This window comes from Diceros bicornis (assembly GCF_020826845.1).
Source record: "Diceros bicornis minor isolate mBicDic1 chromosome 35 unlocalized genomic scaffold, mDicBic1.mat.cur SUPER_35_unloc_1, whole genome shotgun sequence".
NCBI classification, from domain to species: Eukaryota; Metazoa; Chordata; class Mammalia; order Perissodactyla; family Rhinocerotidae; genus Diceros; species Diceros bicornis.
The window spans coordinates 518,178-544,488 of NW_026690912.1; the positions used below are offsets into that span (position 1 = coordinate 518,178).

General features: G+C 43.7%; 2 long non-coding RNA genes and 1 pseudogene across 3 annotated transcripts; 1 reads left to right on the forward strand and 2 right to left on the reverse strand.

Moving 5' to 3' along the window:
• The window catches only part of LOC131402237 (adhesion G protein-coupled receptor E1-like), a 637,417-nt pseudogene that overhangs the window by 50,347 nt on the left and 560,759 nt on the right, over window positions 1-26,311 (forward strand).
• Window positions 12,475-16,602, reverse strand: LOC131402252 (uncharacterized). 2 transcript variants are annotated; one of them, XR_009218457.1, is made up of 3 exons: window positions 16,415-16,602; window positions 14,122-14,272; window positions 12,475-12,756 (listed from the first exon to the last, which is right to left on the reverse strand). It is a non-coding gene; the product is annotated as an uncharacterized LOC131402252 (long non-coding RNA). The 2 variants fall into 2 exon arrangements; XR_009218456.1 differs by having other exon boundaries at window positions 12,475-12,772.
• LOC131402254 (uncharacterized) lies at window positions 18,247-21,235 on the reverse strand. Its single transcript, XR_009218459.1, has 3 exons — window positions 21,205-21,235; window positions 18,666-18,701; window positions 18,247-18,293 (listed from the first exon to the last, which is right to left on the reverse strand). It is a non-coding gene; the product is annotated as an uncharacterized LOC131402254 (long non-coding RNA).

Sequence of the window (26,311 nt, forward strand, 5' to 3'; positions counted from 1 at the left end):
AAATTCTTCTGACACTGCCTGTGAGCCCCAGAGGGTGAGACTGTTGCCTGGATGTATGTAGAAAGCACTCCATGACATACGATGAATAAATGAGTGAACAACATTGGCAAATGCATTACCAATGTCACCTATGTCACCCTACAGGCATTCCCAAGCCGAACCACACGCAGACATTCCTGCTCTGTCCTGCATCACATTCCCTGGAGGAATCACTGGGGCTTCTTGGACCCTGGTAACCATGCCCACTAAAGGTTCTTTTCTGTCAGCAAAGTCCAGTCTTTGTCCAATTGCTGCAGCTCACAGGGTCTGCACTCTGATCCTTGTCTTCACTCGAGGGAGAAGTGCCATCCCCAGAGCTGGGCACACGCAGAGCCTGAGCCTTGGAGAAAATGTTTCCCTGACCCTGGGGTAGGTAGAAGAGCGCAGGGACAGAGTGGGATTTGGGGAAAATCCTCCAGGTGTTGTCAGCAGGGATGGAGGCAGGGGATGTGTCAGCAAGGACTGGTCAGGGTGGTGGGCCTCGGTGGTTAAATAGTAGGGCGGGCTGGGAAGTTTCGTAGGTTCTAGCATAATACAATCAATATGACGGTCATGAAATCAGAATCAGCCTAATTTAGGGGAAATTAACACAATGTCAGCTGTTCCCTGACTCTCTAATCCAGTAGTGACTTATAATAAGGGTATTTGTGTTCTATCATCTCCTTTTCATTGATTGGCTAGAGTAATTATTCTTTACATAGCCTGTCTATTTTTACATAGTAAAGAAAAAGTGAGTTTTAAAACAACCCTCCTTGGAAAAGTCTCCCTAACATATTGAATTAATAACAGAAGCCACGACAGGAAATTCACCACATATCTTGAGCTTTAGTCTCTGGTTTTAGATCTTCCTAACTGGTAAATTACCTTGACTTCTGCCTTCTTTCTTGAGATTAGTCCACTAAGGACTAAGTAGGAGTGCAACCTCATGCCATGTGAGAAGTGGTGGGACTCTAGGAAGAGGTTTGTTTCATTCTATCAGTGTGTGTGTGTGTGTGTGTGTGTGTGTGTGTGTATGACAGTTTTTGCTGCATCTTGCAGTGCGGGCCAGTGTAGACTCCATTTCTAGGGAAAAAATTTCCCGAACCACTTTCTCTGGACTTTATTTTCACTGATGGCTTCATCGGCACTGTCCAATAGCAACATTAAGCACACTCTATTATAGAATTTAAATATTTTTTTTAGTAGCCACATTTTAAAAAAGGAAAGCGAACAGGTGAAACTAATTTTAATGGTATATTTTAACCCACTATAACCAAGATATCATCAATGTGGGTGCAGTCTATACAAAACTAATAATGAGAGAGTTTACATTTTTTTCCTGGGTTTCATAAATCCAGTGTGTACTTCCCACTTACAGCACAATCTCCATTTGTAAGTTGAGTTTTTTCAGACATACGTTCTCTGTACTGAGATTTAATGTTCACAGTTGTCAAATAAGCGTCACTAGGAGTGGGGTGGATGATAATTTCACTACTGATTTAAGCTCTAATGGAGCTATGAACACCAACTGGTCAATGGGTTAATCAAATGAATAGTCATATAGTACAGAAGACTGGTATGATTTGGGATTTAGAAAAAGACTGTGGACCGTGTGTCCTGACAGGGGGCACCAGGGATTTTGTTGTTGAGAGTGACAAGGACAAGAAGAGAATAAAGTCATACTCATAAGTGTCTGACAACATAGGGGAGAAGAAATGACCTGCCGTAGTCCTGAGTTTTGACCTCGAGCTTTCTGTTCTGGACCCAAATCTCTTTGATGATGTCCCAGGACACAGGTCAGATTAATCCCCACAGGGAGAGAGGGAGTGTAGAAGCACAAGGCATCTGACATAATTGTCCTGGGAAGGCAGGTTTCCCTGCCAGACTATAACTCTGATCCACTTTCACAATTTATTTTTATAGGGTAAGAGGAAAAGAAGTATGATGGTCAAATCATCACAGAGGAAGTGACATGATTGTGGAAACCAATCCAAACCAAAGCCTGGTTTGAGCATCTCCACCCCTTTGAGGATGTCCAGTTACATATTCAAGAGGCCAGTTACTAGAATCACATCCTATCCTGCCAATGAGATCAGATGCCATCAATGGGAGGAAACCTTGGAGCAGCCCCAACAACTCTGCTGGCAGAAGAGACTGCAAGGTCTCCAGGCCTGCAGAGTACAGGAGAACTGTTAAGTCCTTTGGACCTTGCCAAAGCCCTGCCGAAACTTGCACCTAGTTGCACAGGTGCATCCCTGCCAGGTGTGCTCACAGGTGGTCTGAACTCCAGTCCCATGCCCACCCCTGCCTAGTCTTCAGATTCGGCAGAGATGATCCCAGGAGCTGGTCTGTACATCCCACAGCTCCTTTGCAAACAACTTCTGGTGACTGAGGAGGATATCAGGAAACAGGAAGGGAAAGTGAAGATGGCAAGAGAGACACTGGCGGTAGCACTAATGCAGACAGACTCGCTAGCGAGGTAGGGAGAGTGAGGGGCCAAGAAGGACGTCCGGACAAACACGATGAAGAAAAGAGAAGACGGCGCAGATGACATGCAGCTCACACTACATTAATGCCTCTGCAGGGGTCCTGATGTCTTCTTGCTTTAAGCTCTTGAAACTTTAATATATACCAATAGTTTTCTTTTCTTTGATTCCTTTGCATGACAGAGAAGATACAGACAGTGATCCTTCGGAGGTGAGAGATTGGGTTTCAGTGAAGAGAGAAAGGAGATCTTTCCTTCTCACTTTGTTCTCTCATTTTCCTTTCCTGAGTGTCATGTACTTGTATTTTAAGATCAACAGAGAGTTATCACAGTCAGGGGATTCTTTAGAGTTTTGCCCTCACAGTCACAGAGAAAACATACCTAGTCCAAATGGACTGTCCTTTTTGCGTAATATTGCAACAGATTCCAACATAGTATTTCACTAAAGAGCTGTTATATCTGTCTTCTCAAAAAAGACACCTACTTCTGGGTCTCTATTTTTCTGGTATTTGTTGCATGTTGAATCACAGTTCCATATAATGAAATACTGGATTTTCCCTGTTTTTAGATTTATATGCATTGGAAATTTGATTCATGAAAATTGATGTCCCATTGCGGTATCATGCTGTCAGGAGAACGACTGTTTTCAGCATCACAAGTCTCACAATAAGCCAGTGTGTTGGGATTTGTCTATTTGCCTGATCGAGCATGTTGCACTCTTCAAATCCTCTTTATCATTACTTACTTTTACCCCACAGATTTATCAGTTTCTGAGAGCAATGTGTTAAACAATAATAGAGTATCTTAGTATTTATATCTTCCCTAAAAATGAGTTATTTTTTAGGTAAATCTTCTCTCCTCTATTCTTCCATGGGTAATCATCTGGAATTTTGGTTCGAATGTGTTTTTAATGTCTTGTTTTAAAACTAATACTAAATTAGACAGACTGTTTTTTCCTTTCCTCGTGACTCCTGTTTTGTTTCCCTGGGTTCACATTTCTTCTTCCTGATGCACATTCTTTACCGGTTCTTTCACTGCAGGCCTGTGGGAGGTCAACTTTGAGTCTGTTTGTAGGTCAGATAACGTCTTTCTTTCTTTGACACATAGTTTGAATAGGTGTTTAATTTAGCTTTGGAGTAATTTTTTTCCTTCTTTGTCAAGTTATTTAATATTTCTGAGCCTCCATATCTTTAGCTTAAAATGGGAATAAAACCCTAAAAATGGTGACTGTAACTGAGATAATACACGCAGAGCTTGCCAGTCATGTTGCTTAGCAGAAATTAAATAGTCAATAACGGTAACTATTATTAATCATTAGAATGATATTATTATAATAATGTAATATATCATAATAATATATTTAATGTATAATTATTATTATACATTAATTTATAACTATAATGTACAGTGTATAACGTATAATGTATGCAATGTATAATAATAATATATTAATATTATTAATCATGATAATCTTCAGAGTGTGCATTCTCAGAGAATCACTGCTTAAGACTGAGAATGTGAAGCTCACACACAAAAAGTCTGAGAGAGTGGCATGACTGTGAATTTAATTCTCAGCCCTTGGGTATGTTCAGCTGTGGTCGTCTACACAGTGTGCACAGATAATGTAATCTGTTCCCACAGACCCACGGCAGAACAGCGCAGCCTGCCTCATGCCTGGATGCTCTGGGCTGCTTGTTGTCGGGGCCAATGCTGTGAGGCTAGTTGGACTCTGTACAGAGAAAGATAAAAAAAGACTCTTTTCCCTCAGATTTCCTCCCCCCCCCCCCGAGTTTTATTCACTTTTACATCCAGAGCAGATACTCTCTTCCCAGAGCCTTGGTGTTACTCTGGGATTCAGGGTCTCCAGACACCTAGTCATTTCAGCTCCCAAGGCCCAAGGTGACTGCAGAGTCATGTCTCACCCATTCCTCTCATCTTGGCCTGTTTCCCGTCATGGAGGACCCATGAGTGGGGAGAGGAGCCATCGAGGGAGATTGATCTGGAAGTCCTGGTGAATCTGAGCTTCAGAGAATGAAGCAGAAAAGGGGAACGTGAGACTGCCAGTGCTTCAGTAGGGGAGGAATATGGAGGAACCGAGAGGGGTGTGATGGCTGCACAGAGTCAAGGGGAGGGATGTTCCAAAGTTTCCTAATAGGGAAAACTTGCACTGAAGTGGGGGTTCGATTTTACATGATGGCAATGTCTGTGCTGGTTTCACCAATTCTGGTGTCCCTGAGGGATGAACTGGTGTGACACCACAGGACAGAAGTTACGGTCACTTTCAGGACTTAAGGAAGTTGAAACCTTTCAGCTTAGTCCCCTGTGAGCCAGTCAGGGCCCAAGTCTAGAAAGGCTCGGAGCCTGTGTCCGTCCAATGTGGTTTCGTTCTGTTCCAGTCAAGCTGCTCCGGACCCCATCTGGGAAATGGGACCTCAGATCTAGTCAGATCTAGTCATCGCAGCTTCCGTAGGTCGCCACGAGGCAGGTAATAGCCCAGGCGTCGTCACTGGACCTCATAGTTGCCCTCCTTCTTCTGCCGGCAGACAAGTGACTTGTGAGGTGATGAGGGCGCATCAGAATGGTCCAGTCAGCTGCCCAGTATGGGAGACTCCAGGGGAAGGAGATGCCAAAGCCACAGAGACCCGAAGCCTCCTGTGTCTCTCTCTTCCTTTTGTCCACTTAATTTTCACCCTCCGTCCTTCTTTTCCTTCCCTTTTCCCTCTTTCGGCTCTCTCTCCCTCTCTTTCCCCTACATGTTCTAGCTTAATTGAGGTATTAACGACATACAGTAAACTGCATATATTTAAAGTGAACAATTTGATACATTTTGATTATAACTTATTGAACCATCACCACAATAAAGAAAAGGAACACCCATCCTCCCCAAATTTCCTCATGCTCATTTTAATTCCTCCTTCCCTGCCGTTTGCAAACACATTCTCATTCCCAGGCAACCAGTGATCCGGTATATGTCCCTATAGATTTTCCTGTATTTTCCAAGAATTTTTATAAATGGGATCATATACTATGTACTCATTTTTTACCGGCTTCATTCACTCAGCATAATTTTTCTGAGATTCATGCTTGTCATTGCATGTACTATGAATTCATTCCTATCCCCAACCCTTCCCTGGCAGCACTGTACACAAGCCCGAGCACTTTCCAGGTTGGCGTGAGATCCAATAGTACTGCTGCATCCCCAAAAGTGGGAATGCACCTTGGTGCAACTCTGGGAGGGGTTGGCGGCAGCCCTGGACCCACACATGAATGCTTTCCTGGATGGCTGGAAAGCCCACCGTGCCACTGGAGTCCCAATGATCGGCCAATGCTCAGACCCGTGAAGAAGCCCCACCCACCAAGCACAGAGGCTGCCATGAGCATAAGAAAAGGCAGCAGCAGATACACGCGCACATGCAGATGCTTTCCCAGATGCACACACACCCATAGCAGTGCTGCGCTCTCACAACTGGGTACTTGCCTCCGTGTGGCGGCAACTCTGAGCCCAGTGTGAATGCTTTCCCAGCTGGCTGGAACACCCACTGTACCCACACAACTTCCAGCATATGGGGGGGATCAGAAACACAGCTCATGCTTCCCCCACAGCAGTAGCAGGTGGAATCTGCGACCTGATACTACCACAAATACTCAGGCAAAAGATTAGTTCATCAAACACCATAAGAAACTACAGTAACAATTCAGAGCAGAAGGAAATGACAAATCTCCAGAAACCAACCTTGAAGTCACAGAAATTTACAATCTAAATGACAGAGAATTCAAAATAACTGTCATAAAGAAACTCACCAAGTTACAGGAATGTTCAGACAGTTCGATGAACTCAGAAATAAAATTAATGAGGAAAAGGAATACTTCATCAAAGAGACTAAAACTATTAAAAAAAAACAAGCAGAAATTCTGGATATGAAGAACATAATTAGTGAGATAAAAAAGAATCTAGAATCCTTAAAAAATAGATCTGATATTATGGATGAAAGAATTAGTGATTTAGAGGATAGAAATATAGAAATGCTTCCAGTGGACAAGGAGAGAGAAGTCAGATTTTTTAAAAATGAAGGAATTCTTGGAGAAATATATGACTCAATTATAAAAGCAACATAAGAATTATACGTATTCTGGAGGGAGAAAAGAAGGAGAAAGGAGCAGAGAGCTTGTTCAAAGAAATAATAGCTGAGAACTTCCCAAACCTGGGCAAGAACCGGAGTTATAAATACATGAAGCCAACAGAATGCCTAATTACATCAATGCTAAAAGACCTTCTCCAAGGCATATAATAGTAAAATTGGCAAAAGCCAATGACAAAGAAAAAATATTAAGGGAAGCGAGACAGAAGAAAATAACCTACAAAGGAACCCCTATCAGGCTTTCAGTATATTTCTTGGCAGAAACTTTACAGGCAAGGAAAGAATGGAATGATATATTAAAAATAGTGAAAGACAGAAACTTTCAGCCTAGAATACTCTATCCAGTGAAACGATCCTTATGATACAATGGAGAAATAAAAGTTTTCCCGGATAAACAAAGTCTGAGGGAGTTCATCGCCACTAGATCTCCTCTACGAGCAATGATCAAGAACGCCCTCATACCTGAAACAAAAAGAAGGCAAATGTCTACAAAGCTTTGAGCAAAGAGATAAATAGACAGACAAAATCAGAAAGCTACAGCTCTGTTTCACAATAGGGTAGCAAATACTTAATTATAACTTAAAAGAAGAAGGGAAGGGAAGCATCAAAAGTAACTATAAACACTTCAGCTTAGTCACAAACGCACAACACAAAAATGAATAACTTGTGACAACAATAACTCAGAAGGAGAAGAGGAAAGGGATGGAACCTGCTTAGACTAATGGAGACAAGAGGCTATCAGAAGATGGACTATCTCATCTATGAGATCTTCATACAAACCTCACAGTAACCATCAAACAAAAAATCAGAGCAGAGCCATACATCATAAAAAAAGAGAAAACCTCCACAGACAACCCCCAAAATGAAATGGCAGTCAGAAACACAAAGGAAGAGAAACAATGGAAATATAGATTAGGTGGGATTAAGTCCTCATGTATCAATAATCACTCTAAATGTAAATCGATTGAATTCTCCAATCAACAGACACAGAGTTGTGGGGTGGATTAGAAAACAAGACCCAACAATATGCTGCCTCCAGGAAACACATCTCAGCTCTAAAAACAAACAGGCTCAGAATGAAGGGATGAGAGACAATACTCCAAGCAAATGGCAAATAAAAGAAAGTATGTGTTGCCATACTTATACCAGACAAAGCTGACTTCAAGATAAAAAAGTCTATGAGATACAAAGAGGGGCGATATATAATGATAAAGGGGACTTTCCACCAAGAGGACATAACACTTATAAAGATATATGCACCTAACACAGCAGCACAAAAGAATATATAGCAACTATTAATAGATCTAAAGGGAGAAATTAACAGCAACACAATAATAGCAGGGGACCTGAACAACCCACTTACATCCATGGATAAATCATGCAGAGAAAGACAACAAGTAAATAGTGGAATTAAGTGAAACATATGATCAGATGAACTTAATCGATATATATAAAGCATACCCTCCCAAAACAGCAGAATACACATTCTTCTTCAGTGCACATGGAACATTCTCAAAGATAGACCATATGTTGTGAAACAAGGCAAGCCTGAATAAATTTAAGATGGAAATCATATCAAGCTTCTTTTCTGACCACAATGCTATGACACTAGAAATCAACTACAAGAAAAAAGATGGGGAAGTCACAAATATGTGGAGACTAAAGAACACACGACTGAAGAACCATTGGATCAATGAACAAATCAAAGGAGAAATCAAAAAATACCTGAAGACAAATGAAAATGAAAAGACAACAAAACAACTCTTATGGGATGCAGCAAAAGCAGTTCTAAGAAGGAAATTCATAGCAATACAAGCGCACCTCAACAAACAAGAAAAATACCAAATAAGTAACCTTAAACTACACCTAATAGAACCAGAAAATGAAGAACAAATGAAGACCAAAGTCAGCAGAATGAGGGAAATAATAAAAATTAGAGCAGAAATAAATGAAATAGAGACTAAAAAAAACAGTAGAAAGGATCAATGAAACAAAGAGCTGGTTCTTTGAGAAGATTGAAACAAAACTGACAGACCCTTAGCCAGACTCACTAAGAAAAAAAGAGAGAAGGGTCAAAGACATAAAATTAGAAATGAAAGAGGAGAAATTACAACAGATACCACAGAAATCCAAAGGACAAGCAAAGAATACACTGAACAACTTACATGCCACCAATTTCAATAACCTAAAAGAAATAGATAAATTCTTCGATTCATACAACCTCCCAAAACTGAATCAAGAAGAAATAGAGAAAATGAACAGACCAATCACAAGTAAAGAGATCAAAATGGTCATCAAAAACCTCCCAAAAAACAAAAGTCCAGGACCAGATGGCTTCTCTGGAGAATTCTACCAAATATTCAAACAAGATTTAATACCTATGCTTCTCAAACTATTCCAAACAGTTGAAGAAGATGGAACACTTCCTAATTCATTCTATGAGGCCAACATCACCCTGACAGCAAAAGCAGGCAAGGACAGCACAAAGAAGGAATATTACAGGCCAAAATCACTGATGAACACAGATGCAAAAATCCTCAACTAAATATCAGCAAATCGAACACAGCAATATATTAAAAGGATCATATACCATGATCAAGTGGAAATTATACCAGGGATACCGGGATGGTTCAACATCCACAAATCAATCAATGTGACACACCACATTAAGAAAATGAGGAATAAAAATCACATGATCCTCTCCACAGATGCAGAGAAAGGATTTGACAAGATCCAACATCCATTTATGATAAAAACTCTCAATAAAATGGGTATAGAAGGAACGTACCTCAACACAGTAAAGGCCATATATTACAAACCCACAGCCAACATCATACTTAATGGTGAAAAATTTAAAGCCATTCCTCTGAGAACAGGAAGAAGACAAAGGTGCCCACTCTCGCCACTCGCATTCAACATAGTACTGGAGGTTTTGGCCAGAGCAATTAGGCTGGAAAAAGAAATAAAAGGAATCCAAATTGGAAAGGAAGAAATGAAACTCTTGCTGTTTGCAGATGACATGATTGTAAATATAGAAAACCCTAAAGAATCCATCAGAAAACTATGAGAAATAATCAACAACTACAGCAAAGTTGCAGCGTACAAAATCAACTCACCCCAATCAGTTGCAAGTCTATACTCTAATAATGAACTAACAGATAGAGAACTCAAGAATACAGTCCCATTTACAACTGCAACAAAAAGAAAAAAGTGTCTAGGGATAAATTTAACCAAAGAGGTAAAAGACCTATACAATGAAAACTATAAGACATTATTAAAAGAAATCAATGATGACCTGAAGTAATGGGAAGATATTCCATGCACATGGATTGGAAGAATAAACACAGTTAAAATGTCCATATTACCTAAAGTAATCTACAGATTCAATGCAATCCCAATCAGAATCCCAATGACATTCTTCATAGTAATAGAACACAGAATCCTAAAATATGCGTGGAATAACAAAAGACCTCGAATAGCCAAAGCAATCCTGAGAAGAAAGAACAAAGCTGGAGGCATCACAATCCTAACTTGAAAATATATTACATAGCTATAGTAATCAAAATGGCATGGTACTGGCACACAAGCAGACTCATAGATCAATGGAACAGAACTGAAAGCCCAGAAAGAAAACCACACATCTGTGGTCAGTTAATCTCTGACGAAGGAGCCAAGATCATACAATGGAGAAAGGAAAGTCTCTTCAATAAATGCTGTGGGGAAAACTGGACAGCCACATGCAAAAGAATGAAAGTAGATCATTATCTTCCACCATACACCAAAATTAAAACGAATTGGATAAAAGACTTGAATCTAACACTTGAAACATAAAACTCCTAGAAGAAAACATACGCAGTACAGGATTTGACATTGGTCTTAGCAGCATCTTTTCCAATACCGTGTCTACTCAGGCAAGGGAAAGAAAAGAAAAAATATACAAATGGGACTACATGAGACTAAAAGGATTCTGCAAGGCAAAGGAAACGATGAATAAAACAAAAAGATAGGGCCGGCCCCGTGGCTTAGTGGTTAAGTGCGCGCTCTCTGCTACTGGCGGCCCAGGTTCGGTTCCCAGACGCACATAGACGCACCTCTTGTCCGGCCATGCTGAGGCTGCGTCCCACATACAGCAACTAGAAGGATCTGCAACTATGACATACGACCATCAACTGGGACTTTGGGGAAAAGAAAAAGGAGGAGAATTGGCAACAGATGTTAGTTCAGAGCCGGTCTTCCTCAGAAAAAAAGAGGAGGATTAGCACGGATGTTAGCTCAGGGCTGATCTTCCTCACAAAAACAAAAAAAAATGAAAAGACAACCCACCAACTGGGAGAAAATATTTGCAAATCATATAGCTGACAAGGGGTTAATCTCCAAAATATATAAACAACTCAAACAACCCAACAACAAAAAAAACAGATAATCCAATCTAAAAATGGGCAGAGGATATGAACAGACATTTTTCCAAAGAAGATATACAGAAGGCCAACAGACACATGAAAAGATGTATAACATCACTAATTATTAGGGATATTCAAATCAAAACTACAATGACAGATCACCTTACACCTGTCAGAATGGCTATAATTCCCAAGACAAAAAATAACAAATGTTGGAGAGGATAAGGAGAAAAGGGCACCCTCACACACTGCTGGTGGGAATGCAAACTGGTGCAGCCACCAGGGAAAATAGTATGGAGATTTCTGAAATAATTAAAAATAGAAATACCATACCTTTCAGCTATCCAACTACTGGGTATTTATCCAGAGAAATTGAAATCAACAATTCAAAGAGATTTATGCACCCCTGTGTTCACTGTGGCATTATTCACAATAGCCAAGACATGGAAGCAACCCAAGTGCCCTGCTACAGATGAATGGGTAAAGAAGATGTGGTATGTATTATATACAATGGAATACTACTTAGCCAGAAAAAAACAAAAGACAAGATCATCCTGTTTGCAACAACCTGGATGGACCTTGAGGGTATGATGTTAAATGAAATAAGCCAGACAAAGACAAATATGCATGATTTCACTCATATGCAGAAGATAAACATACACAGGGATAAAGAGAACAGATTAGTGGTTACCAGAGGGGATGGGGGCTGGGGGTTGAGTGAAAGAGTTAAAGGGGCACATATGCATGGTGATGGATAAAAGTCAGACTACTTGTGGTGAGCACGATGCAGTCTATACAGAAATTCACAAATAATAATGAACACCTGAAATTACACAATGTTAACACCCTTTATAATTTCAATAAAATAATGAAAAAAAATAATTCATTCTTTTTTATGGTTGAATAGTATTCAATTGTGGGGATATACCACAATTTGTGTATCCGTTCACCAGTAGATGGACATTTGGGTTGTTTTCAGTTTTTGTCTACTATAAATTGGTTGTTATCAACATGTGTGTACAAGTCTGTGTATAGACATACGGGTTTATTTCCCTTGGATGGATTCCTAGGGGAGGAATGGCTGGGTAGACGTACGTAATTATTAAAGACGCATCCAAGCTATTTTTCACCAGCACTCGATGAGAGTTTCAGTGAATTGACATCTTCAACAACACTTGCTATAGTCAGTCTTTTTAATTTTAGCCATTCTCAAGTATGGTGGAATCTCATGATGACTGTCACTTACATTTCCCCAATGACTCATGTTGTGAAGGAGAAGGCAAGCCACACACAGACTGGGAGAAAACATCTGCAAAACATATCCCTAGAAAAGGACGTGTATTTATAATATATAAAGAGCTCTTATAACCCAATAGTAAGAAGACAAGCAACACGTCATGGCTTACCAGCAGACAGCAGATCAGGCCTGTGATGAGCACCAGGATTCCCGCCAAGCAGATGAGGATGAGGGCCCAGACGGGGTGGTCTGGGGAGACAAGTGCTGGGGTGAGCCACCTCCTGTCATCGCCCCAGGGCTCCTGCTCACCCCACTGTGCCTCAACCATCCTTGACAAGGGTTGGCCAACTTTCCTCATCATCCAAAACCCTGTGCGCATGGTTCTCTTCGATGAGGCACAGCATCAAGATACTCGCCCCCTACCATGGGCTGGGGCTTCCTGCAGGTTTACTAGGCTTCTCAGTCGAGGTGTCATCTCTGTTGGCAGAATATTCTGGAAGTGAATGAAATGGAGAATGCATGTGAATGTGTTTCACTCTTTTTAATAAAACTTTTTAGACACAGAAAAATAAAGGGAGAGTCTCACAAACATCCATCATCTAATTTAACCATGTATATTCCATCTAATTAAAACAATATTTCATCAATGTATAAATTATTAACACTTGCCACCCTTGATTCATCCCATGTTTTCAATGAAATATTAAAGTCAAGTAAACATCATCATGTTTCACCCCATTTTACTTTCCATCTCTAAAAAGTGAGCACACTTTGCTACAAAATCCAAGACCATTATCACAGAACAAAAGTTTAATAAATTAAACCAAATTCATACCTCTGGGCACAGAGGACTGAATTTGGGGTGGACTATCTTATGACGGCCGGGGGGAGAATGGGTCATCACAGTTGGCAAGCCTATGGGATCTCTCTAAATTTGTAAATTCCCACTCAAAATTGTTCTTCCGTGCCTAGAAACACATTCATCCCCTTCTCCTTTATCTATCTGCTTAATATTCATTTTCTAGGATTAACCTACAATGTAATATCCTGCAGGAAGTCTTCTCTGATTTCCACCTGCAAGTATGAGTTTGTTCACATCAAATAATTGATAATTTTCAATTTTCTATTCTTGTTATTGCCAGCTACAACATAAACTCCAGGAGGGTAGGACACGCAGCACCCAATGGGCATAGGAGGAGGGGTGCAGGTCCCCCTACTTGTACCTCTACCCAGACAACCTCTTAGAGGAGTGCTGTCTGATATGGAGCAGCAACAAGTCTCTTTTTGAATTAAAATTAATTTTAGTTAAATAAAAGAAAAATTCTAGTACCTCAGTAACATTAAAAATCAGTAACAATAAAGACCAGTCACAATACCATCCTTCAAGCACTCAACAGCCACATGCAGCTATGCACTGGACAGCACAGATAGAACATTCCACCACTGCAGAAAGTTCTAGCGCATTGCTGCTCATCTAGAGCGGGACTTGGCAAACTATAGCCTGTGGACCAGAACCCACATCCACCCCCAAACCTGTAAGTCTGCTTCACACACAGCTGGAGGCCCTCACTGACCATCCGGCCAGTGGCTCTCAGTGCAGAGATGAGGAAACAAAAGTCCAGAAAGAGGAGGTGACTAGTTTGAGGTCACAGAGCTGTCTAGGAGAAGGTGAGGGCCTCCCATACTACACTGGTGTCCTTTTCTCTCTCTCAATGGTGGCTAAAGACTGGGGGACTATGCCACCTCCTGCCAGCCTGAGCAAGTTCAATGTTCTCTCAGCCCCAGGCCTCCAGAGTCCCCAGAAAGGCCTCACTTCCTTTCCCAATGACCAGGGAGCCTTACCATCCCCAAGGACACTCTTCCTGTCCAGGGTCAAGTTCTGCAGCTGGGTACCATTCTGGGTCAGCCACAGGAATTCCTCATAGATGGCAACTCTGTCCAGTCTCTGTGCCAAGGCGGCAAGGTACACAGGGAGTCCACTCCAGTGTGGTTACTGTGGGGGACAGACCTGGAAGGGCACAAAGGATAATCAAGGGTGTCTGGAATTCTACCCTGAATCTAGATTCCCTGCTTCTGGGTCCTGTCCAAGAGAACTTTCTGCAATAATGTAAACATTTGTCTGCACTACCAAATACACTCATTATTAGCCTCATGTTGTTATCGAGCACTTAAAATGTGGCTAGTGTGTGTGAGTGAGGAACTGAATTTCTCATGTAATTTCATTTCAAGTAATTAATTTATAAATAAATAACTACAGGGAGAACATTTTTGAAACTTTGGAGTAAGGACTTCTGCAAATGCATAAAAACAATGAGAACACTGGTAAAAATGGTCGAAATCATCTTTTCAGAAGTCTAGAAATTAATCAAAGGCTTGTAAGAATCTGAGGAGGGTTTAGTGAAGACACACGGTGGAATCTTGATACAGGGAGCAAACTCTGTGGCACTATAACTTGCACTATTCCCATCCTGCTCTCACAACATCCTCCATGACTGTGAAAACCGTCAGTCTCAGAACCATGGTGGCTGAGACAACCCGCAGCACAGCAGCCATAGTGGGTGTGGAGCTCTGAAAAGACCCCTCCCCACCCAACTGCAACTAGCTGACCTGCCTGGCAGCTCCCCAAAAACGCCCCATGTTCAGGGCTTGTCGTTACTTGAGTCAGAGCTTGCCCAGGATGGAAAGTCTGTCCCCAAGGCACTTGCTAAAAACAATCAGGGCTAATTGTTTTCTATTGTAGTTGCCTGAGGGAGTGATACCAGGAGAGGCAGGCAAGAGGTGAGCCAACAACTTAGAAGAAAAATTGGGGGAATGAGATGTCCACAGGGGGCTTTGAAAATCTCCAGTGTATTTGTGGGCCTCTAGAAGGCCACAAGGGCTCAGGGATGTGGCACGCCCAGGACAGACTTGAGAACGTCTGAATCTCTCACCTCTAGTTGGAGGGGTGGCTTAATATCTGAAAACTGATTATGTAATACACCATATTAATAGAATAACCGCCAATACCACGTAATCTCGGCCATATACATAGAAAAGAATTTCACAAAATACAACACCCTTCATGCCTAAAAAACAAAACACTCAACAAATTAGGAATAGAAAGAAACTTTCTCAACCTATAAATAGCATCGATGAAAAACCCACGGTTAACACCATATTCAATGGTGAAAGACTGAAAATTTCCCCCTAAGACCAGGGACAAGACATTGATGTCTTCCCTCATCTGATATGTTAATCACAGGTACTAGAGGTTCTGATGAGGGCAATTAGGCAAGAAAAAGGAATAAAAGAAACCCAGATTGGAAGGGAAGAGGTAAAACTATTTGTTTTGCACAGGAGAAGATATTGTATATAGAAAAACCTAAAAAATACACCCCCCGACACACACACAATATGTGAATCGTATCCCAAGAGGTGTATAAATAATTTAAATTGCCCCATGTGGTTAGTGGCTCCACTATTGGAGAGCACAGTTAGACTGCTGATATTTGTTGAAAGTCTCCAGAAGAGGAGGAGGAGGAGGATGCTGGAGGTTGGTGGCCCCAAATGTTAATGCTTTTCTCAACTCCCGAAAACCTATGGAAGGAGATGGTAGGATTAGCTGACAGGGATGTGGGGGAGACTGGGCACCATGTCAGTGACTTCCAGATCAAGGATATGTTACGGGAGCTCAGAGCCATCAGCCACCAACTCAGCCAATGCTTCCAATCTCCTCAACCTACACCAAGTCGGTGACCAGGCAGGAGTGGAATATGTCTCACAGCTGGCTGCATCTGTAGAGCTTGGTGACCTAGAACAAACGCGAGGGAGAGTGGGTGAGAGGTCTCCTGGGGATGCAGGGGGCCACTGGAGCCAGTGAAAGATCACAGATCTTGGGGCAAGGGAGACCTGACTTCAAATCCTGGCTCTGCCCCTAACACATTGTGTGATCTTAGGCACAATACTCCCCTTTCTGAGCTTCAGTTTACCCATGTGAGAAATGGGGAAGGCAGCTAGGACATCACCTCTGGAAACTGAGAGAACCCAGACACGCAGGGAAAGTGAAGGATTGAAACAACCAGGTAACAGACGTAAGTCAGGCGGAGGAATGAGGGTGCCTTCAGGGCAAGGAGAGACGGGACAGGGGAGACCCCACCTGGTCCTGGGTGTCCCTCAGCAGGGCGGCGTACTCCGAGGATGTGGGCTCCGGGTTGCTGAGGTTCCAGCTGATGCTGCGGAAATGCAGCTGGTGTTCTCTCTGCATGCATAAATTCCAGGGTGCAGAGCCTGGAGCCACCGAGAGGAAGAGCAGACACGTGGAGACTCTCAGCTCCCAGCACAGAGGCATGGAGGCCCACGGGGTCAGGGCGGTGGGTGCAGACAACGTCCACACCGGTGGCTTCCCCATCCTTCTCAGGTCTGGGGAGAGAGGGACGTGGGGACTCTAGAGAGAGGTCCTGAAACCTCTGGGGTGGGGGCCAGAACAGGAAGGAGGAAGTGGGAGGACAGGGGAGAGACAGAGAGGGGTGGTCACAAAAGTGGTCATTAGGGGCAAATGCTCAGGGGAGGGTCTTACCTGAGGGAGAACAGTCTGCAACTCAAGGAGAAGAGGCCCAGGCTGCTCTTCTTGAACAAGGATCCAGCTGGGGAGGAAGGAGGAGGAGGATGAGCAGGACGGACAGGGGTTGGGGGAGGGGCTGGTTGGGATTTAACCCAAAAGGAGCTGCTGGGACCAGGGTCTCCCCAGGCTCTGCAGGACCCTCTCAGTGGAGTGGAACGTGGCTGAGCCGTTGCTCCTGTCTGATGAATACTGGAGGGTGGAGATGGGGAAGGTGACTGTGAGGGTCTTCAGGTTGTGTCCCAAAGCTGCAAGACGAGAGGGAGAGCGATGGCCATCACTGAGAGCTGGCCTGAGACCACACCAGAGTCCTGCACTCATTATCATCTATCGTCTTCTCTCTCAGGGGCACCACCACCCACCCGTGTGGTCACCCAAGTCAGAACCAGCACATCTGCTCAGCTCCTCCTCCTTCCCAGTAACACCAATTCCAGTTGCACACTGGTCCTCACACACACTCCCTCTCTCCATCCCTGTCCCAGCTCAGGGGACTTAACTTCCTTCACCCGGACCAACACCCCAGCAGGCTCACTGGATGCTCTGTCTAAAGGATGTTCTACATGGACCACTAGAAGGATCTTTCTGAAATGAATACCTCACTAGGGCCACCACTGCTCTAGTACCACCCGTGGCTCCCTATGGCCTTCAGTGTTAGTTCAACCTTCTTGACCTGGCACTCAAGGCTCTACTCAATCTGGCTCCTGCTGACCTTTCAGTCTCATTTTATCCATGTACCGCGGGTTAAACTTCATGCTTCACGCAACCCAAATTCGTTTCAATTCTCCCCATATGGCATATTGTTTCTGGCTGGAGCCTTTGCTCATGGAATCCTCTCTGCCAGGAAAACTCTTCATCCTCTATTTGCCAGGGTCCCTCCTAGTCATTCTTAAAGACTCCATTCAGGTGAAACTTTCTCTAGCAAGCTCTTCCCCTCCAAATGATGCCAGGTGCCTCTCCCCGAAACCTCCCACATTGTACTATAATGGTGTGTTAATTTCATAAGACTAGGGGCTCTCTGAGGGCTGACCTTAGACTGAATCGTTGGTATAATCTATAATCTATAATTTGTGATCAGCATGATTGCCCTAAAACCAGAATTTCACACCCTGGCTTCCCAGCTCCTGGATCACAACTGGCTGGTGGAGGAGTGGGGCCGGAGAGCTTCTCTTGGGAAGGAAAAGGGGCCCCCAGATACCTGTGGTGGCTTCTGGTGGCACAGGTGATGATGAAGTATGCAGGGACGTGGTGGCTGGCTCGGCAGCTGTGGCGAGGGCTGTCATCAGGGAGGGACAGAGTGGGAGGAGCCCCCAGGCTCACCCGGGCTCCAGCAGTGGCTGTGCCAGGACCACCATTCACAGGTGAAGCATACATGAGAGTGAGGGGAGGGGTGACTGTGTGAGTAGAGGGATGAGCAAGCCTGTGGATGAGAGGAGCCCAAGAGAGAGAGAGATAGGTGAACAAGAGAGACTGAACACAGAGGAGAGACAGATGGACGGGCAGAAAACTGGACAGACGGATGGGACACCTGGAAAAGGAGGACCAAGGGCGGGGCTTCAGGAGAATTAAAGTGAAAACCACGTGGGGTCAGAATGTGGTGGAGAACACGTCTGTGTCTAAGGCTTTCTCACACTGGGCTGGGACTCTCCACCAGAACCCGGGAGGGAGAGAAGGGATGAATTAGGGCCCTTCCAGGTGCTTCCCTCACCAAGGACAGCGGGTGAAGGAGAACAAGTGCTCCCCAGCCCCAAATGCGGACGGGACCCAGGATGTCAGGGCCAGGAATACTCACTGGTGGTAGTCGGGGCTGCAGCTCCATAGGTGTAATCTGTGGAGAGAAGGCGAGAGGAGCTGAGCAAGAGTTGGGGTGAACATAAAGGATTAAGGGAGAGGGAGGATGTAGGGAGCTTGGTGGGGAAAGCAGAGGGGAAGAGGGGAGTGGTGTTCAGGGGGGGAGGCAACGAGATGGAAGGTGGCTGGACCCAGTGATCACACAGTGATGAGAAGACTGATCCCAGACCAGGAGCATAGAGAGATGGATCATAGCTCACTTTAGAGCAACGCAGGCAACACAGAACTCTGACTGGGAGAGAGAGTGTGGCTGTAGCACAGCCCCTCACCACTGATGTAGAGGCTGTCCCCGTCCAGGGTGAGGGAGCCCAGGTGGGTGACGCCCTGGGTCTCATGGCTCGGCTCCCAGTAGAGTCACTCTCTGTCCAGCCCTGGACCAGCCACCTTCCATCTCGTTGCCTCTCTGAAGTGGAAGGTGCAGATGATGTCCACCCCAGTGGCTGCCCCACCCTTCTCAAGCCTGGGGGAGGGAGAACCTGGGGACATGGAATACTGAGCAGGGGTCCTTCTGGGTGTGGAAAGCGAGAGAGTGGAAGGGAGGAGTCTGAGGGAGAGGCTGAAGGGGCTGCTCTGATGTCTGGAGAGGCTCTCCTCGGTGTCTCCCATGTGAGACAACCCCCTCACAAGTAAGGCCTGACTTCCTGTAGGATGTGGAGCGGGGCCTGTGAGTGACAAAGAGGGGTGAACACACAGACCTGGGTGAGGGGGTGCCTGCAGGTCTGCACGGACAGCAGCAAGGAGCACAGTCACTGCCCTGTGCCATCTGACACATGCAGGCAAGAAAGTACCGTTACGTTCTCTCGGTTCTACACTCCAAGGTCTTTTCTTTCTACTTCTTTCCTACTCCACAGCCATCACCCAGGCCTAGGGAACAATCATCTTATTCCTAATCTTATTCCCAGTACCTTGCATCTTGCCTCTTAAGTCTACATTCTTAAACATGAAGTCCATTTCAACCAAGGTGCTTAGACCAAACGCTAATCACATCATCCTTCTACTTGCATCTCTCCAGAGTCTTCCCACTGGTCTTAGAACAGAATCCCAAGTCACTCCTGATCTGGTCCTGCCTGTCCCCGATCGCCGGCGTGGCTCACACCCCTCCCCCTGTGTTGACTCAGCTCAGCCATCCCTCTTCTCAGTTCATGGACACACCAGGCTCTCTGCTTCAGGGGTGTCCTCATGCGGGTCCCTCTGTCTGAAACGCTCTCTTGAACACACTCCCACACCCTCACTCCAGTCTAACCCTCCAACTAGCTAAATCCAGTCCCAACTCTAGCTCTCAAGCTAAATATCAGTCCTTCTCAAGAGCGCTTCCCTGCCCCCTCAGGTTGAGACCCCTTGTGCCAACCTCCCACATCACTCTCATCATTAACTGTCTAAAATCCAAATTCCCAAATACAATATAAATTCCACGGAGGTGGGACAAGGTCTCTCTGGTTCTCCAGGTCCCCATGCATGTGGCCCAGGGCCTGGCTCATCAGATGAGGAACCATCCCGGTTTGTCTAGGACTGCCCTGGTTTGAACACTAAACGTCCTGTGTCCTGGAAAACCCCTCTGTCCTGAGTAAACAAGGATGGAGGGTCACCATAAATTATACACTCAAAGACTATCTATTGCATGACAAGCACACATTCCCCTCAAGAACCTCACAGGAAAGCTAGAATGAAAAAGGCACACACACATACACACACAATTAGTAGAGGCCAACAACTAAATACAAAATTACTTAACAAGATTCTCTGCAACTTGAATCACCAGACCGTTATTTCAGAAAAGTTTCAAGAAACAAAGTTAATTCCCTTTAGAAGGCAAGGTGATGAGGACAGTCTTTTTAGAGACTAGTGCCCTGCCCTTCAATCTACAGCGTTGCTTAGTACTCCTCCAAATGATTTGAAATGTCATAAAGAAAAAAATGTTCAAAATAAATCTGGCTACTGGCAAACTCAATGTTAAATTTGTTATTAATACAAAGAAGTTTCAATCATCTTTTTCCCTGAATGCTCCTATATTTCAAATTTTTGTGGAGGATTTATAGGACTTTAGAAGTCAAGTTGAATGGGTCTAAGGAATGTTGCTGAGTATCCCTGCTAATATTTCATGGGATGTGTTCTAATACTACATACACACGCAAAACATTTCTGTATTTATATTATATATAAATCCTGACTATTGAGTATTATGCAATGCAAGTAAATCTATATTTTCTACTATAATACACATTTGCAGTTATTTACATTTGTTTTATGTGTTCTTATTTGCATATAACTGTACTTACTGAAATATTTACCACACACAACCACACACAGCTTACCATCTTTCCCTTGAATATAATCCATCCAACATCAATAATTTTTCTCAAGATACCCTCACTCTCAGTGTCCATGTGGTGACAACCTGAGCCCAGGAAAGCCCACTAGCAGGTCTTCTGCACAGCGGAGGCTGCCGGAACCTGTTGGTACCAGGTCCACAGGGTACTCACCTGGTCACACAGAAATCCATGGATCAGCGAGCACAGGTGGACTCTGAGCCTGCTTTCACCTCAAACTTGAGCTCCACAGATGCTTCTCGTGTCTGAGGGGGGAAAAAAAGCGCAAACAAGCTTTTGAAGCCTTTTATAGGGTGTTGGATGGAAAGGTCACCCAATTCACTTTTCTTTTTTGTATTTACTGATTTAACTGTAACTGTTGGCTGAGACTGGATTTTCCCGATTCCTATCCAGTCACCTGCTCCCCAAGATGGGAGGAAGTAGCTTCGTGCTGTGTGCACTTGTGTCGCTCAACTCACTTGGCTGGACAGAGACTTTTTGGTGACTCTGGACCCTTTAAACAAGCTTGTCCTTTAGGGACCCTGTAAGTGACTCGCTGACTTGTAAACAATTTTCACACTTCATTCAGGGCCCGGGAGATTTTCAGGCCCTGGAGCAGCTTTCCCAACCTCGGCACCACTGACATTTGGGGCCGGATGATTCTCTGTCGGGCCGTCCTGGGCCCTGGAGGACGCTGAGCAGCTTCCCTGCCTCCCCCTCTAGATGCCAGGAGCGCCCCCATTAGTAACAACCCAAACACCGCCTCCAGACGCGGATAAGCCCCCTGGGGACAAAATCACACGGAGGACGGTGACGGGGACTCTGAGGAGGGGCCGGCGGCGCCCGGAGCCGGGAGGAACAGCAGCCTCGGGCGCCCTGAGCGAACAGCCCGGGGGAAACGGGACTCTGGGGGGACGGAGGGACGCCGGGCCGTGACGGGGCTGCCCGCGGCCCAGGCCCCTCCCTGGACCGCGACCGGAGCCGGGACCGCCCGCTGCTCACCGCGCCTCGCCCCTTCGGCGAAGGTCCACGGGAATCCCGTCCGCGCCGAGAAGACTGGACACACCGCGCAGACCTCCCGCTCCATCCAGGGCGCCGCCCGCGCTTCCGCTTCCGGTCTCGGGCGGGCGTTCTGGGAGGACGGACGTTTGGGGGCTCCGGGTTGAGGCGGCGTGGGGGGCGGGGCAGGGCGGGGCCGCGCACCCCAGCCTCGGGGGAGGTGTCTAGTTTCTAGAGTTAATGTGAGGCCGCGCCTCGGGCTGGGTCAGCACCAGGGACAGGGACCAGGTCTAGGGGCGGGGCTGTGGGTGGAAACCAGCTCTAGAGGCGGGGCTGTGGGTGGGGACAAGGGCCCGGGCGGGGCAAGGGCGGGACCAGGCTGTGGGCGGAGCCAGGCCCGAGCGTTGTGTGCGGAGACCAGTTCCAGGGGCGGGAAGAGGCGGGGGTGGGGCTGGAATAAGTCTGGCCGACTTCACAGTGGGAGGAAATCAGCTCCAGGGGCGGGGCTGGAGGCGATGCTTTCCGTGCACCCCTAGACTGTACAGGTAGCTGGATGTTGAACAGCTGTTCTTCATTCCTTTCCTCAAGTTTATACAACCTCATAGAATGATGTGCCCATATTTAGAATTACAAATTTTTTGTGCGTGTTTGCTGTTCTTAATTTCGTTAAAAAATTGGATCATATATTCACATTTCTCTACAACTTGCTGTCCCAAGCCAGTACATAAGGATATAACGCTATTTTAATTTTAAAAATCTGGGGGGAGGGAGGCCACTACGTCGTAGATACACGTATAGGAAAACTTCAAATAGTGGTGCAAAGTCAGTAAAATATTCTCACTCTACCACTGTCTCCCAGTCCTTTTGCACAGAGATAAACATCCTTTTCTCCTCTATCCTTCCAGACATACTGTGTATATGTGGGCCTGTGTATATGTTCAAGCCCAAGAGGGATGTCCCCAAGCAAAACCTGAAGCCCATGAATTGTCTCATGCGTCAGAAGTTACTGAAAAGAGATTTAAATTTCTGGTGGAAGGAGATGAACCAGTGATGAATCCATAGGAAGACAACAAAGAAATAAGAGAATTTTACCATTTAAAAGGTCAAAGGACAAAGTGAGAAAGAAAATGTGTTCATAATATCTGATGTAGCACATCTCTGGATAAGATTCGTATGCTATAAAATGGTAAACACTTATGTCATAAAACAGTAGACATTGAATTTTGATTTATCCTAATTCATTAAATAGTTATATTGGGCAAGGGGAATTATGTTTTTAATGTATGTAAGAACTCTTCATGCTGATTGTTTCAGAGAAGAAAGAAACTATAAATAGTCAAAAGATGAAAAATGAAAAAGTGTATGAGTAGCTAATATAGAAATATAGATTTTCAACCAGAAAATTAAAGTTGTTTTTGGAACCAGAGTCAAGAGTGGGGAAGGTAGATTTCATTATAAGGCTTGAAGTATTATTTGAGAGATGTGCGTATAGACACACACACACACACACACACACACACACACACACACGGAAGCCTGAATTTGTATTCCAAAGTGATCATCTAACTCTACAAATAATTTGTAAAAAGGAATCACTTTACAACAGTAGAACATATTTTGAAAACTACCAACTTCAAGCATAAAAAAAGCTCTCATCATCCCGGTAGAAAAATGAGTGGGGCATCACTTTCCAACTGACATGGTGATAGGCATTTGACATACATTACTCTTAAGTATTTTCACAGCAACCCATAGGAAGATGGTATTATCTATCTCCATTTTGCAGATGAGGAAACTGATGACAGCATATTGCTAAAATTTTCATATAATTTCTCAATAGATGTTGTTTTATGTTAAAATTGTTTATTGAATTTTCTTTTCATTAATAAAACGATATATGCCATTCTTACAAATAAGCAAAGGGTGTGTAAAAACAATTTAGCAAAACGACAGTTTTCTTTTGATGTAATTAAATATGACAATCACTTTATTATTTTTCTGCTCTCTGCCTCACATCTAGGAAGATACTTCCTATCCTAAAGGCTTACTAGAAAACTCTACTAAAAATCAAGTATCAGGGAATACCCATATTATGCAAGGTTCCTGAATACATGCAAAAAAAGCCATTATAACAACTTTTTGTACAAAAATCTAAGATCATTCATGAACTGATAACAACACAAATCATGATTAGGCAAGGTATTTCTGTAGAATGACAAATATTTAAACTTTAGACATTTAGAAAGTAGTTCATTACAGTAACTAATGTGTAGAAGGAGAATTTTTTCAAACTCACTAAGTGCCAGGAAAACGTTTGACAAAATGCACTGCAATATTATTCACAATAGCCAAGAGATGCAAACTACCTAATTGTGCATCTGTGGGTGAAATGATGAAGAAAATCTGGGGCATCTGTACAATGGAATATTATTCAGCCTTAAAAAGGAAAGAAATCCTGTATTCAGAATTGCTTGCCCGGATCATTTCAGTAGTCATGTGCTTTCTTGCTTAGTCCCCTCTGGTCCATTCGCCAACCAGAAACCAGGGTGATCCTTTTACAATGTAAGCGCCACGACCTCTAATGGATCCCTAAAAGAGACTTTGGAGGTAGGCTGCCTGGGTACCAGCTGTGTGACGTTGGACAATTATATAACCTCTAATATTCCTCATCCATACAATAGGGGTTAATAGTATTGTCTCCATAGCATTGTTGTGAGGATTAAATGAGTGAATACATGTCAGATGCCTAGAATGTGCCTGGCACATGGTAAGGCAACATGAAAAATTTCACTGTAATTATAACCAAATTAAATATTGTGATGGCCTATTAATTAAGTTGAACCATATGAAATTTCTAATATTCACCCATTTTGACCCATTATTATGGTTGAATAAATGATAAAACTCAGTCTAGGCAGGTTGTGTAGAGTCCAAAAGGATTGGATAAATGAAAATATTATTAGAAAAAATAAGCTGAAATAGATGGCTTTGCAATTTACAAAGCAGTTTCTCATACTTTGTTTCATTTAATCTCTATAGAATGCTTTTCAGGGTATTATTACCACTGTCTGTGAAGGAGTAACTGACTTGCCCCAAATCACACCACATTAAATAACACAATTAGAGTGGAAACATCATTTCGAGTATAAATCCCATATGATATTTTGTTTTCCTTTCGTAATATCATCCGTCCTCTCAAGAAAGTGATGAAATAATGCAGATTCATAGGAACTTAGTCTTAAGGAGACATACTCTCAGATTATCAACACTATGTCTTTGAAACAGGGGTGTTGCGAGAAGAAACATGGGACCCATGCTTTCTGGGTTTTCAAGTCCATACTTAGAGTTCTGGGAAAGAGTAAAAGAAGGGAAAGAGTGAAAAATAGTCCAGAATGAAAAATGTTTGACATATATATAACTTTATTGATCACCTCAGGATTCTCTTTTTGTTTATGGTCTGTGTCACCCTACTAGAATATAAATGCTCTTAGGGTAGATCACTGATATCTTGCAGCAAGTGGTAGGCGCTGAGTAAATATTTATTAAAGGAATGAAAGTGGCCTTGAATACATCTGCTCTTGACTCACCAGAGAACAGCCCCATACTAGGCAAATGGCATCATTAGTAAAATTTTAAAAATCATATCTTTATTAACTCGTAACCATGGATTCAAGGCTCCCATTTATTTCATACTTTCAAAGTACGGAAGAATTCTGGTGTATTGGGGAATGTTTCCACAGCCTTGCTGTAAAAAAAAGCAAGACATTGCTTTAAAGCATTGATTGCTGGTTCCAGCAGGGCCCATCTCTATACTTACCTCTAAACAATTAACTATAGATTTGTTATCCCAATGAACAGCGATTTGGTATGGAACCTGTTTTATCAGTGTCATGCAAAAGTAGACATTTGATATGTCTTTAAGTGGTGATATGGATAATAATGTTGATGCAGAAGAAGACAACTAAAAATTCTCTCTGATCTTTGTTAAGTGTATCTGGGTGAAGGATATCTTGGAATCACTGGATTTCAGACCTCAAAAAGACTCATCCAACTCTTCATGTTACAGGTGAAGAAAACGAGGTCTAAAGAAGTTGAGAGATTTGACCAGGACTAATTCCTGGGACTAGAGAGAGATGCTCTGATTCTCAGCTGGCTACATTGTCATAGCATCTCCAGCTCCAAACAGCCAAGAGAAGCAAGTCTGTTGATTTCCAGGTAGAAGTGATTCCCCTGCACGTTTTTACTTTCTCTCTCTTAGATGCCTGCTCTGCCCTGACAAGGA